Source organism: Sinohyriopsis cumingii, chromosome 9 (genome assembly GCF_028554795.1).
Source record: "Sinohyriopsis cumingii isolate HCF-2022 chromosome 9, ASM2855479v2, whole genome shotgun sequence".
Lineage (NCBI taxonomy): Eukaryota > Metazoa > Mollusca > Bivalvia > Unionida > Unionidae > Sinohyriopsis > Sinohyriopsis cumingii.
Genome location: NC_142969.1, coordinates 80079459 through 80093408, shown reverse-complemented (window position 1 = coordinate 80093408; position 13950 = coordinate 80079459). Strand labels below are relative to the sequence as shown.

Below are 13950 nucleotides of genomic sequence, written 5' to 3'. Positions count from 1 at the left end.
GGTCGAGAATGAGGCTTCTCGTAAACCAGATTCCTCCCTTTGTCACTTCTGACTCCATATGATAAACAGCGTGCAAACATATCTCGGAAACGTTGAATAGAGATTCACATATTGCCCATCTCAGCTGATTACGAGTTAATTAATATCATGATTTTAGAGACATGTGCAATTTGCTATTGTCAGGAAAATGTCATTTTAGTATAAGGCAGAAATAAAATAAAGTTTTCATTTCGAATGCAAATTCGCTCTATAAAGTGTTATAGTTTCAAAGATTCAAAACCAGTAAAGTAGCTTTTCAAAACGAGATACAGAATAGATGTTTAGTTTAAATAATTTACATTCTTTATGCCTTTGACCTTGGCAGACAATCCGCCATTAGCGCCATTAGTCAACTGTAGTTTCGAAGATGGCACGTGTGACTGGAACGATATTTCCGCTGGCTGGAAAATCGGACAGGGATCATGCAATCCAACGCCGGAAGTGTTAATGTGCCCATGGTGGCGCGTGTAGTGGCAAGTATCAACAATCTTTTGTTGGATAACAATAATACAATCCCAGAAATAAATCTTTCTTTAAATCCTTATTTGAAATTTCAGTAGAAATTCAAGTCTCTATTTCCAAGAATGTTAATTTTGAAGAGCATTTGTATTTCCGGTACTAAATAATTTCAATAAAATGTCAACCCAAATAAACTACTGAACACAGCAACAATATAACTGATTCTTCCTTAAGATCTTATAGGACGAATAATTAATTTGTAGAAAAAATGTTTTATAATCCTCTACTTGACCTCAAATCACAATTAACATTTTCTATAAAAGAAACTATTACCTAATGTAATGTTTCCTTCTGGAAATTTCAGAATGTTACAAAATAAAAAATTTCGATATAACTAGAAGTATATTAATATCATTATAAAGTAAAATGTATAGCAAACACCAGGTATACCTGGCAATTCATGGGAAATCTATAGCAAACACCAGGTATACCTGACAATTCATGGGAAATTTCCAAAGTTGTAGATACAGAAAAAATGTTTACAACAAAACCAAATCAATGTCCCAGGGCAGGTAGAAAATGAGATTGATTTTGGACAAGGTCAAGTTCAAATAGAATGTTACACTATCAATACATATAATGAAATGAAAAACGAAAAACAATAACAGGCAGACAATGCAAATTAAATATTCATAACAATGTGTTTTTGTCTTATGTCCAGTATTTAACGAAGTGACATGATGAAGTTTATTATTTTTGCATTAGTTGAGAAGATAGTCGTTTGTTTATGTAGTATTTAAGAAAGTGGTCTTCTAGTTATTGTTCATATATAGTGCTTGAAAAGGTGGTTGATGCTATTTTGTGTGTGTTTTTGATGTAGTGGCTAAGAAGTGGTCTGGTGTTCTTTATTGTTTCATACAGTAGAAATATAGGTTGATAAAACTCGCTAAACATTTCTTCACTCTTTTAAATTTAGCTATTGCCCTGACTCTTCTATTCCAATCTAATAAAATTTAACACACGTATGTAAAACTTTTCTGTCGTTAATTCCAGATATATGTAACTTTGAGCTGCATCCTCCGGGAGAACTGGCCCGCATGGTGGCCATACAAACAGGACTGGTAGGTTGTATTATACTATATAAAATTTGAGACCTGTTTTACTTCATTTTGAGAAATAATAATGTATTGTTTTACATATATCTGTTGAGGTGAACCTGAAAGAAATATAAAACGGTAGCTCATTTTTCACTCTGATTATAGAAGCTAAGATGCCTTATCGTAGGGTAAAGCAAATGCAATTAGCCTCTAATTACGTTCAACTGTCATACAAGCTGAACTCCTGTTTCCAGATTGATGTTTTATTGCTGAATGTTTGGCATTTTTAATTGTACATGTTGAGCTGTCTGAAACAGAGATAGACTAAACCAAACATTTGTTTTCTCCGATTGATTTCTTGACCAAGAAGTGTGTGACAAGACCTGATGAATTTGAGTAATGCCGCAAATCCTATGCATTTGTAAGGATGCAATAATGAGCACATTCTGTGATTTCAAAATCTAAGTTATCGAGAAGAAATTTCGCCACAAAAATGCCCCAAAAGTTTAAGTTTGTTGCAAATATGAATACGAAATTGTTATTTTATGGTATTTAGGGTACTTAATACTAGCCGATCTGAATTTTAGACAAGGATTACAACGTTTGTTTTAGTACTTTGCTATAGTTTCTTTCCTTGTTGCCGCAGACGATTAGTACATGCACATCGACGGATCATTAGGGAACGAGAGCAACAAAGCCTTCTACGTCATGTAAGACTTCATCGTCTTTTATTCTGGTATCATATGTATGGAGAACACATGGAGAAACTAAATCTGTACGCTACAAGAAATGGCGATTCTGCAAGTTCGGTGTGGTTTAAAACTGGAGACCAGGGTAATAAATGGACATCAGCAGTTGTAGACGTAGACGTCGGTCCAAACGTAAGAGTTGAATTTGAGGCAATCAGAGGAAATGGTGGTCGTGGTGATATGGCGTTAAACGATATTTCACTGACCAATGGATATTGCAACGGTAATATACACCCCACCCCCACCCCCATATATATATATATATATATATATATATATATATATATATATATATATATATATATATATATATATATATATATATATATATATATATATATATATATATATATTTGATTTAATTTAATTTTTTTGTTAATTATATTTACTGCATTTGATATTTTCCAGAAATTCAGTTTAGTTTTTCGAAAATCTAATATTATAACTTTGTATCAAATGCTGACATAGTACCTGAACTTAATTCAGAACCAGTAAGTGTTGGAGTAAACAACTTCTTTTTCATTTTTTAAATTCATTATTAGTGTGGGATTTATAGAGTGAAATCGAGGTTGTACTAGGAGTACGTGATTTAAACATGTAAATAGCTTCTACGTTGTTATTTCGAAATTCTGATTATACCGGAATAGCGCAGTAGCCAGATTTAATTGTGATGTTTTGAGAAAATATTTCAGTTGGACTTTTAAAACATTTAGACGTCAAGGTGTTTTTTTCTGTTGTGACCAGTAGGACTTAAATGTTAATTTTTCTTCAAATTATTTGGATTCTAACAGATTAATTCTTTTCCTTCGGAATATTTAAGTGTTCGAAAAGAATTATTGGACAAAGACATTTATTGAAATTTTATTCGGAATTCAAAACTGGAATGTTTTTTTCTGTGGTTCAACAAAGAACTGTTGACTCTTTAGTACTATACTGACTACGGTATACGTCATCGCCTTCCATTTTGGATTTTCGTCGGGACTCGAACTCAAATTCTTTAGAACATTTTATTACTTGGACTTCTAATTTTTTATTCTTGGGATATTCTTGGATTATTTTTGGATTTGATTCTTAAAACCGTAAGTTTTTTCTTCTCATTTTTACCTTGTTTTCTAACGAAATAAATTATTTGTTATATTGAATTTTATCTAAAATATTTCAGAAAACTTTTTGTTTATTTTAAATTTGAATTACCCAAATTTACGAAATTTTTTAAATCCCAAGTATTATTTTATCATTTTGAAATTTTTAGGGAAATCAGCAAGCTTTTTTATAATGTCATCAAAAGTGGAAATCCTTCTTTCAAGTCCTACCGAGAACAATTAGACCTTTTAAAAAGGATGAATTGATTCAACTTGCCAGAGTATATGATCTTTCCGAAGCATAAACTTCCTTAACGAAGCAAGAAATAAAAAAAATATTTTGGTCCAGTATTTGGAAGAAAAGAATGGTTTAGATAAAAGTGTTTTGGTTTCGATCAGTAAGACTGTATTAGACTCTAACATAAAGGTTAAAGAATTAAAATGAAAATACAAGATGGAATTGGAGTTCAGGAAGGTGGAACTTCAGAAATATAAAGAAGAAAAAAAGTGCAGTTGCAATTGGATAATTAGAAAGAATAAATGTTATTACAGAAATAACAAATCAAATGCAACTAGAACAATGAAGAAAGAGAAAGAAAGACAAATGCAGTTACAAAAAACAAAAACAAATGTACTTACAGAAGGAGGAGAAACAAATGCAATTAGATAAGGAAGATATAGAGAGGGAGAGAGAGTCAGACACAAATGCAAAGAAAGAAGAAAGAGAGGGAATTTCAATTTAGAATAAAAGAAATGGAGGAATCAAGTGAAAAGCACATTTCCATTTCACATATTAATTCAAGTTTTGATGTCAATAAGAATATTATGTTATTGCCCACATTTCTGGAAAAAAGATGTAGACAAACATGTTCCTTATTATGAAAAGGTTGCTGAAAATCTGAAATGGGCAGGGAGCATTGGACTCAATTATTACAGTGTACACTTTTTGGCAAAGCCCGAGATATCTATGCATCCCTGTCAGTAGAGCAGAATGCTGACTGTGATTTGGTGAAGGAATGCATCTTAAAGGGCTATGAGTTAGTCCCCGACGCTTATCGGCAAATATTCAGGAACAATAAAAAGGAAGCTGGACAAACTCACGTCGAATTTGCAAGATAAAAAGAGCAGTTATTTGATAGAAGGTGCTTAGCCAAAAAAGTTGATCAAGATTATTATGAAAGTCTTAGACAACTTGTATTACTTGAAGATTTCAAGAACTGTATCCATGCTGACATTAAAGCTTAATGAGCATAAGGTCGAAGCCTTGGAAAATGTTGCTCGTGCTGCAGATGAGTATTTTTTAGCTCATAAGGTTTCTTTTGTAAATAAGACTTTCACTCATCAGTCTTCTGGCAGAACAATATTTCAGTCTAATACAAGCCTTTCTAAACCTCAATCTGGCACAAGTTTTAAAAACTTGTTTTTCTAGGGAAATAATTTATTTTGATAAATTTTTATAAAGCTTGTTGTCTTCACTTTATTCTTGTTACTGTTATGAGAGCATCACAGGTAACTATATATATATATATATATATATATATATATATATATATATATATATATATATATATATATATATATATATATATATATATATATATAAGATCTGACATAAAAAATAACGCCAGGATTTGTTATGTTAGATCCTTCCAATCATTATGTTCAACTGCGGTTTGCAAATGTCTGCTATTGCTTCCTTTTTTCCTATTCTTTTTCTTATAAGAAACGTGTATACAATGTGATACATATTACGGGAAAGAGGATTAAAAACCCCAATGAATCATAAATACCGATTCATTAAAGAAATGTGATTGAACTTTTTTATTGCATTGCATAACTTCTTAATAACATAAAAGTAACAGGGGATTATTGTAAATGTGTTTGACTAACAAAGACCGTGTACAGAAGTAGACGGTGAATCGAAAAACAGTTTCTTTAAACAATATAGGAAAACCAACGTGAGTTGCGATATATTCTGAATTTCTTGGAACGTATTTCCACCTGTAGCTTTTATCAGTAAAAATAGGTGCCATCCCTGCTGCTTTTTTATCTCTTTATTATACATTTTCGGTTTGAGTTTAAGAAATAATTTTGTCCTCTACCCTTATATATCTTTGTTTAATGTTTCATGTACCCAGGTAGAGGAAGGATAATGATTCTGAAGTCGGATATTACAAAAATCGTAGGAAACATTTAATTAAAAACGATAAAAATTATACTGATGTATCCCAGGGAAAGCAAACAAAAAATGTTTTACTTATGTACATTGACAGATTGGTAGGTCAACAATAGCTCCATGACATTCGTTATATCTGATTTGAAGATTTATTCAAAAATCATCTCAAACCTCAGCGTCAAGATTTTTCAATTAAAAGTTGAAAAACGCTGACAGAATGCACCACGGTACTATTATTTAAAGCAATATTTCCTTCACTCACAAAACAGAATCAGCTGGCAAGTGTTAATTTTGGTAAACCAATGCCCAAGACAATTATTTCCATGTAAAATAATGATTTATATTTATACGGCTTTCTACAAATTCAATCATTTCATTTTAAATTTGCCCTATCACCATGAAAATTCTACCAACATTTTAAAGTACCCACTGTATGAATATTCCTAAAGAAAGAAAAATAACGTAGTGAAGGCACATTACCTTCGGCAATTTGTAAGTGGAGGATGTTAATGAAATAATTAATGTAAATACTACCGTTGCACACAATTACCTTTCTCACCAGATTTATAAATAAGTTAATACATGTAAAAAGATAAGGAAGTTAATTTGACTCTCACAATCAACGTGTTTAAGTACAAAGACATTTTACTTACTGAATTAGTTACAGTTACTAGAAGATTGATACCGTAACAGTAAATGAAACTAAACCAGTCAGAAATTCCACTGGATCTTCTCAATGGGTATACCATCGCGGAATCTGATAGCGATAAAGAAAAAGGAATACCAGCAGCATCTACCTATATATATGAATATAAAGTCTTTTAATGATTTAAATGAATGAAGTTCCTTCGTTATATTTTATAGCACGTTAGCTGGGGGGAAAAGTACTAGATTTATGCCATTTTATGGTTACTTGCTTCTTTCGCTGCAGAAAGATGCACTCACTGGACGTTATTAATTTGATTCTAGGTTTACTGACCATTTGGTCACTTTACTGATCGCAATTAGGAAAACCTTTGTAATATCTAGATAGGAACAAACTTGTAACAATTTAATTAAACCAGTTCAATACCAACTGAAATGATTGTATTTAGAGTCATTTTATTTATCAAATTTACAATGTAATTAAGAGTGGTGTCAAACTAATTCTACATATATTCCACTTATAATGCTCTCCTGTTGTTAGGGGATCGGTTAACATGTGTTTATTTCTTTACAAATATCACATTAAAAGTTACACACACGCTTGTGACTCAACCTTAGGATCGTTAGATAGTCAAAACATCAGACGCACAAAAATCGTCCAGAAAGTATCGTAAATATTCCTTGAGTGTTGTACATCTGTCTTTTCTTGTGTGACGTGATTTACATGTAGTGCAAAGAGTGTCAGCGCGATATTGTGGATATTATTTTGCTCTCTAATCCATCTGTTAGGTTAAGAACGTACGAAGATAATGATTCCTGTTTTACATTTTGCCTCTGAATCGTTCCTATTGTTTCGAGTCAATCATAAATAAGCCTTACGATAACCATTGTATAGCGCAGCGCTGATTAGTGATTCTGTTTTCGCTGTATCAAGAAAAATACTATGTGACGTCTTTTGTCGGTTTGATTGACACACTTTCTAAAACGTATTTTAGAGAAACTGACCATCCGGGAAGACAGTTGTAATGTTTTAGAATTCCATTGTATAAGGTTTAATGCATTAAAAAAATGGAGTCTGACTGTGAACGATGATAACTCTATCAAGTGCATGATAAAACTTGTAAGATTCTTCAATAAACTCTTGCACTTTTCTATTTGAAGGTTTGCTATAAAATGGTAAACACAACTTTTGCATTAAACGTAAATATAAACGCATACTTACATAATCACCAAAGCGGGTACTAATTTAGCTTGATTTATGTCTTTCCTCTACTTGTTTGGAAATAGGTGCATGGGCCACATCAAAACCACAAGGGATTTGGTGGAGTGCTCTGTCGACGTTGATGGGAAAGAGACAAAACTAAACACGCGCACGCTTATTGAAAGCAGTGCTAGAGATTCACACACGACTGCTGTTGGAAGTCAAACAGCGACTATTGGACACAACTCAATGGCCACAGGTGATTAGAGTTTACATAGATTGGAGAAATTCTTCAATAAATAATCAACGAATGCTGTAGTATCAGCAGTAACTATACAGCTTCAGAAAGTGCCAAGTTTATTTAAAATATTTGTATTGTGGATTATTTATTGGACAAATAATTTATTTCCCTAAAATACTAAGTGAAAAATAAAATAAGGAACTTACGGTATTGCGAATTAAATCACCAAAAAAAATCCAAGAATTAAAAATCACAAGTCCTATCAAAGAAAAGTTCTAAGTGAATCAGAGTTCAAATCCCGATCGAATCCAAGATAGAAGGCGTTGACATCTGTAATAGTAAGCGCTGTCCTGATGTGTCAACAGTATCTTGTTGAATCAGAGAAAATATTATTCCAGTTTTTGAATTCTGTATAATTTCCAAGGAACGCCTTTGTCCAAGAATGATCACAGAGCACTTATGCATTTCCAGGGAAAAGAATCACTTGAATTTCAATAATTTGAAGAAAATAAAAACCTCAGGCCAAACTGGACACAAAATAAAACAACTTGACGTCTCAAGTGTTAAAGCACAACTGCTAGCTGCTAGAATTCTGATCATTACATCAGCTATAAAACTAACTACGACGCCAAACAAGTTCCCGGATGGGGGTCAAGACTTCAAACTTCCAGAAGAAATGGAAGCTTGATACATGATAAATATCCCGTCGACGAGCTGTGACGTTGACTCAGCTTAATGATTGTTACTTTGAGAAAGAAAAAAGTAAAACAAAGTTGTTTATCAAAACTGTCACTGATTGTGATACAAGGTCAGTAACTATACACAATGTTTCATTTATTAGTTGTTTACGTCGAAAATAGAAAAAATATATAAAAAAACATCAGTCAGAACTGAACTCTGTTCTGGACAATATCAAATCAAGTAAACAATATTACATTACAATAGCATGTAATGGAATAAAAAAAATGTAAAACAGACAAATAATTAAATTAATTATACATAAGAATACACTAACTTGACAATATTTACACATGGTATTGTACTGTATGTTGATAAGACAGTATCTGCACATTATTATTATTATATTATACAGTATCAGGAAAATATATACACAGGGTATTATACAATACCGTAACCTGGCGATATCTGCACATGGTAATATACGATCCATTAAGATAATATCTACACAAGATGTTTATCATGCATAACGAAATGTTAAATAATCCACATATATACATCAACCTAAAGTCTTAATAATTTGGGTGAACAAAGTCTGTCCCTTGTTCAAAAAATATGTTAGCTAGAGAAAAGTAACTGGAATTGATGCCATCGTATTGTTACGTTCGCGTTTTACTGTTACAAGATTTGCACTTTCAAACAACAAATAAAGTGTACATTTTGGATATATTTTCAGTAAGAAAGAACCAAATTAGGATGACCTTCATATTTTTAAATGTTATCTCTTTTCAGTATTTTTAATGCCATTTACTATCCCGACGGGACATTGCCTAAACTGTATTCCCATAACACGATTTTTGTGTACCATTTTATTTACCTGTGGAACGTTTTGTATATACTCCATTTATCTTCTATTGTTTTTTATAGATGAAAGCAAATCCACATATTATGTATGTTTAACTCCTTCATTTTCATATCCGCTGTGTTTTGTTTGTTTGTTGTTTTAATTCTATCACATTATACAAACTCATTATCACACAACAATTCAAAGTTGTTATGCTTCTTGATCGTTCTATGTATTGTGCTTCGTTAAGCTCATAATTGTAGTTAGAAATTGTCTTATTGGTATGCAGTGCCCAAAATCTCAACATACAATTTAAAATCTACAGTCTGACAATATGGAAGTATAACATGTTGAATTTGTAACATCACAGCACGAATATTAAGTTTGCTGATTCAAGTCTTGAGATTGCTTATTCAAGTCGTGAGCTTGCTGATTCAAGTCTTAAGATTGCTTACTCAAGTCAAGTCTTTTTTTCAGGATGTGCTATAATTGGGTCAGTAGCCGGGGCCATTGTGTTGGTAGCTGTTGTCCTATTTGCAAAAGTTTGGATATTGAGGTAATGAAGTGAGAGAGAGTACCGTCTCTTGTTTTCATGCCTTTTGTGGAAAGCGTGGGCAGTATGTTATATGCACAATATGTGCCTAGGCGGTACAATCGGAGATGCAGTGGTGAAGGACGGAGATCAGGTCAATGGCTATGTAGATTCACCGTAGATTCAGTGCTACGATACATTTGTATGCTTTTATGCTCATGCTAATTTGTATACATAAACTTCTGTGCAGTTCTTGTCAGATTTAGTGTCAGGTTTCCAATATTACAGACTCAACTCAACTTTTATATTCACGAATCCAAACAATTCACTATTTTTTAGATAGGCATATTATTTTGGTGCCAGTCTCCAATTGTAAATGTTAAGTGCATTCGTTGCAAAGGCAAGATCTTTTGCAAAAGAGAAATTTACATTGCAAAGGTCATACCCACTCGCCATGAGTTTACCTTAATGACGATATTAATCATGCAAGAATTGTCCCAATAAAGATAATCTCTGATTACGTTGTTTTACTGTCCACCACTCTGTTTCTCTTCTCAACTGCTTGCACATAGTGTAACACATGATAATTTCTCTATGAAAACGAAATTAACATTGGTATCGTTTTTAGTTTTAACACATCCACTTTTTACAGTTTAAAAACAGTCGCTGTTAATATAATTGTAATACAAATTGTAAAAAGGGTCATATGCAGCGAATATTATTTATACAAACACACACGAGTTGTATTAATAAAAGCAAATTGTACAAATGATTCTGAAATAATAATTTAATTTGATACCAGCAATTTTCTAAACTGAGAGAAAAAGCACGTATCAAAGGACTAAAAATAAATGATTGTTCATCGTTGTGTTGGACAAAAGTTAATGAGGCCAAGACAATCAACCAATTTGCACACACACTGATATCTATCTATCTATCTATCTATCTATATATATACATTTTTTCAGGAGAAATCAATGCTCAGAAGAAACGCCAGACTTGAATACGGAGGAAATACAGAGGACTACTTGCACGTAGTTTATAGTTCCAATCCTAGCACTACACAAAACCCTAATATTCCTTACCCACACAACATAAGGAGCAATAATGATAACGAATATGATTACGTTTCCTAGGCAACTAATAGGCATCCCTTTCGCAAAAAACGCTCAAGTGTCCGAATCTTTTTTCTTGCTACAGACTAATGTTGTAGGATGAGAATTAATATCATTGATATAGTACATATGATTACTGACGAAACATTTTGATGATTGATTGAGATAATAAGTTTTCTGTAAAGATATAAACCAGTTCCTGCACATATTATATTATCAGACCAATAATTATTTTGCAATCATGGACCAGTCCGTTGGAGGTGTATAAAAAAACAGAGTACTCAATATTTTGAGATTTACTCACTGCCTTGTAAATGGATACACAGTGTCTTCATTATACATTGAACAGACTTCAATCTATGTATCATAATTAAGAACAAAATGTGTTTGCTTTCATTTTATTATCATCTATTTAATTTCACACTGACAAAATATATGGACTCATGGTGCGTGGCTATTTTATTTGGTGAAGACCAGGTAGTCCTCTGTTTAGCAGCACTAAGGGTAAGAAGATGCTGCGATTCATCTCTTTTTCTAATGAGAAATGAGTTACTGATCCGATCTCTATAATCATGCTATCAAATGAAGTGCACTGGTGTTACCGGCACTGCTACCAGTATATTACATTATCAACAAACATGATGACGTCATGGGGTGAATAATATGCTTATTACTCTTACAGCTACCAGTACGTCACGCTATTAACAGGCTTGATGATAAATACTAACGTGAGAAAAGATATGATCATATTTTGGGGAGGACTTTTTTACATCGTTTTGGCCTCTTTTGTTATATTTGTAGTTGAAAAATTAAAATGTGGAAATGGATGTTACTTGCTTCTATGTATTCCAAAGGTCTCCGCGGCATGTATCAAAGGATAGCTTTGTTATTTCTTTTACTTTTTATTGATTTATGGTATATTGTTATTTTTTCGAACAACATTAACCAAAAAAGTCCCACTCACTCTAAGAAATATTCTTGTATGCTTAAAAAAATTGTTCATGTATACTGATTTCATAAATATCTCTTCGTTAACAAAGTCACTATTATAAGAAGAGTTTAACCAATAGTTCTTGCCGATTTTTCATAGTCATTGCTAATGGGATATATATGTAGATTTCAATATTTCTGTAATATTTCTGTAATACATATTTTTGATATAGTGTTGAATGTATTTGGTCGTGTACAATGTTTTCTTGTTGATATAAAAATCAATTTTTCTAAGATTTGGATTGACAATAAAGACATTTCGTTGATTTTAATTATCATTTGATATTTTTGGTTCTATAGACTAAGAAGAATACCAGAAAAGGATTGATTTTGTAGAACAATTATAGCTTACATTTTTGCTGTAAAATGATATATTTATTGCTAAATATTGATCTAATGTGGATTGATATATGCTTATTACGTTACTGTCATTTACATGGCGATACGTCTTAGCTTGGTGTATCGTAACGCTGCAAACATTGGGGTGAAATTAAAGAGAATGCGCTTTGATTGCTACGACTGTTTTATTACGTACTGAGGCAAAATGCTTATACAATACTAATACAGTTAAGTTTATATAAAAGAAAATTACAAAGCCAACAAAAGCATAAGGAAGTTGAGTAAATGTTTAGAGTTCTGCCGTAAATCGGCCTGACATAATTTTGAATGTCGTAAATCAGCCTCAAACACTTTCGGCAACAGAGAATTCATGTAATCTCCCAAAGTGTGCAATATTGAAACAACTAACTCAACAATATGCACACTATTTATGCATTTGATTAGAAAGGTCTATTATCTTGAAACCGTGCACATTGGATGAATTTGTAAATATTCTGTCAACTGATGTTGTTTGGACAATTATTGGTAGATGACTTTTCCCGTACTTTTCTATGCAACGACCCATATTATGGGATAGTCATTCAACCGAAGTAAATGATTTTTCTGATTAAATTGCAAAAGATCTTTTAGATAGTTCTAATCAAATATTTTCAAATGGAACAATAAAGAAATATGTGATAATAAAAGTACATAGCAGAGATTTTTGGACGGGTTGGGGAGGAGGAGACATATTATAAGTTAGCTGGTGTTACTAATCTATGGTCACACAATTAAGTAACAGAAAAGAAGAAAAAACAACAAGTTTTGTAAAACTTAACAAACCATTTGATTATTAAATCGATAAATGAAAAATGTGATAGGAAATTACGCTATAATGATGTGAATCCAAGTTAGTCCTTATTAAGGTCTATGAAAATCCTAAACGAGTGAAAAGTCCCTTATAATTTCCATTACAGAAATGTACTGGTCCTTCAAAAACCATGACGTTGTGACGATGGCTTTGTCCAGAATTCCTTGGAATAATTTATAACAGTTATTTATGTCCAAATAGTGTGCACTTTCAATCACCATTGAACAGTCCAAACAAATGTTTTTCCTCTGGAAAAATATCTAAGTACAACGTAAAACACGTCTGCGGACTTACATCAGGAACAGAAAAAGTGTGGATGACTCCAGAAATCGCAATGAAACTAAATGCTTAATTTTCTCTTTGATACACCTTATTTTGCGACTGTATTTCGCAATAGACCGCATGTGATTGCATACAATATCGCGCAATTAATGGAAAACCACATAGTTATTCTCGAAACTTCCATATCTCACTAGTGACTGAAAACTGCGCCATAGGCGCCTTTTGTTTAATGTCCTATTATTACGATTATGATTGCTAACTGTCAACACGGACGTAAACATCTATTTATAAATTCTATGCAATGTGCGTTCTTAACAGATGCGAAACACGTACACAATTTATGACAAAAATAATCTATTGACATTACGACCATGGATAATAATTATAAAAATAACATAAAATCATGTGCCAGAAGTTACGAAAAATATAGATGTCCTATAAATAAATATCATACTACTAAAATTTCACCCAAGACTAAGAACATCCCAAAGTTATAATGACATGCTTTTTGCTAGTAACAATGATACGAAAACGATCAGACAATTTGTCAACTTTCATAGGAAGCAAAGTGAAGTTAAAGTTAGAACCCTTAAAACAAGTGTAGCTCAATAATGGTCAGTAATAAGTAATT

The 13950-nt window shown here is 32.2% G+C and overlaps 1 long non-coding RNA gene across 1 annotated transcript; it reads left to right on the top strand.

Annotated features, from left to right (window-relative positions):
• The first annotated feature begins 1550 nt into the window (after nucleotides 1-1550).
• On the top strand, nucleotides 1551-12244 carry LOC149792101 (uncharacterized). The gene is made up of 4 exons (XR_016423265.1): nucleotides 1551-1619; nucleotides 2242-2567; nucleotides 7535-7707; nucleotides 9689-12244. It is a non-coding gene; the product is annotated as an uncharacterized LOC149792101 (long non-coding RNA).
• Nucleotides 12245-13950: the final 1706 nt, after the last annotated feature.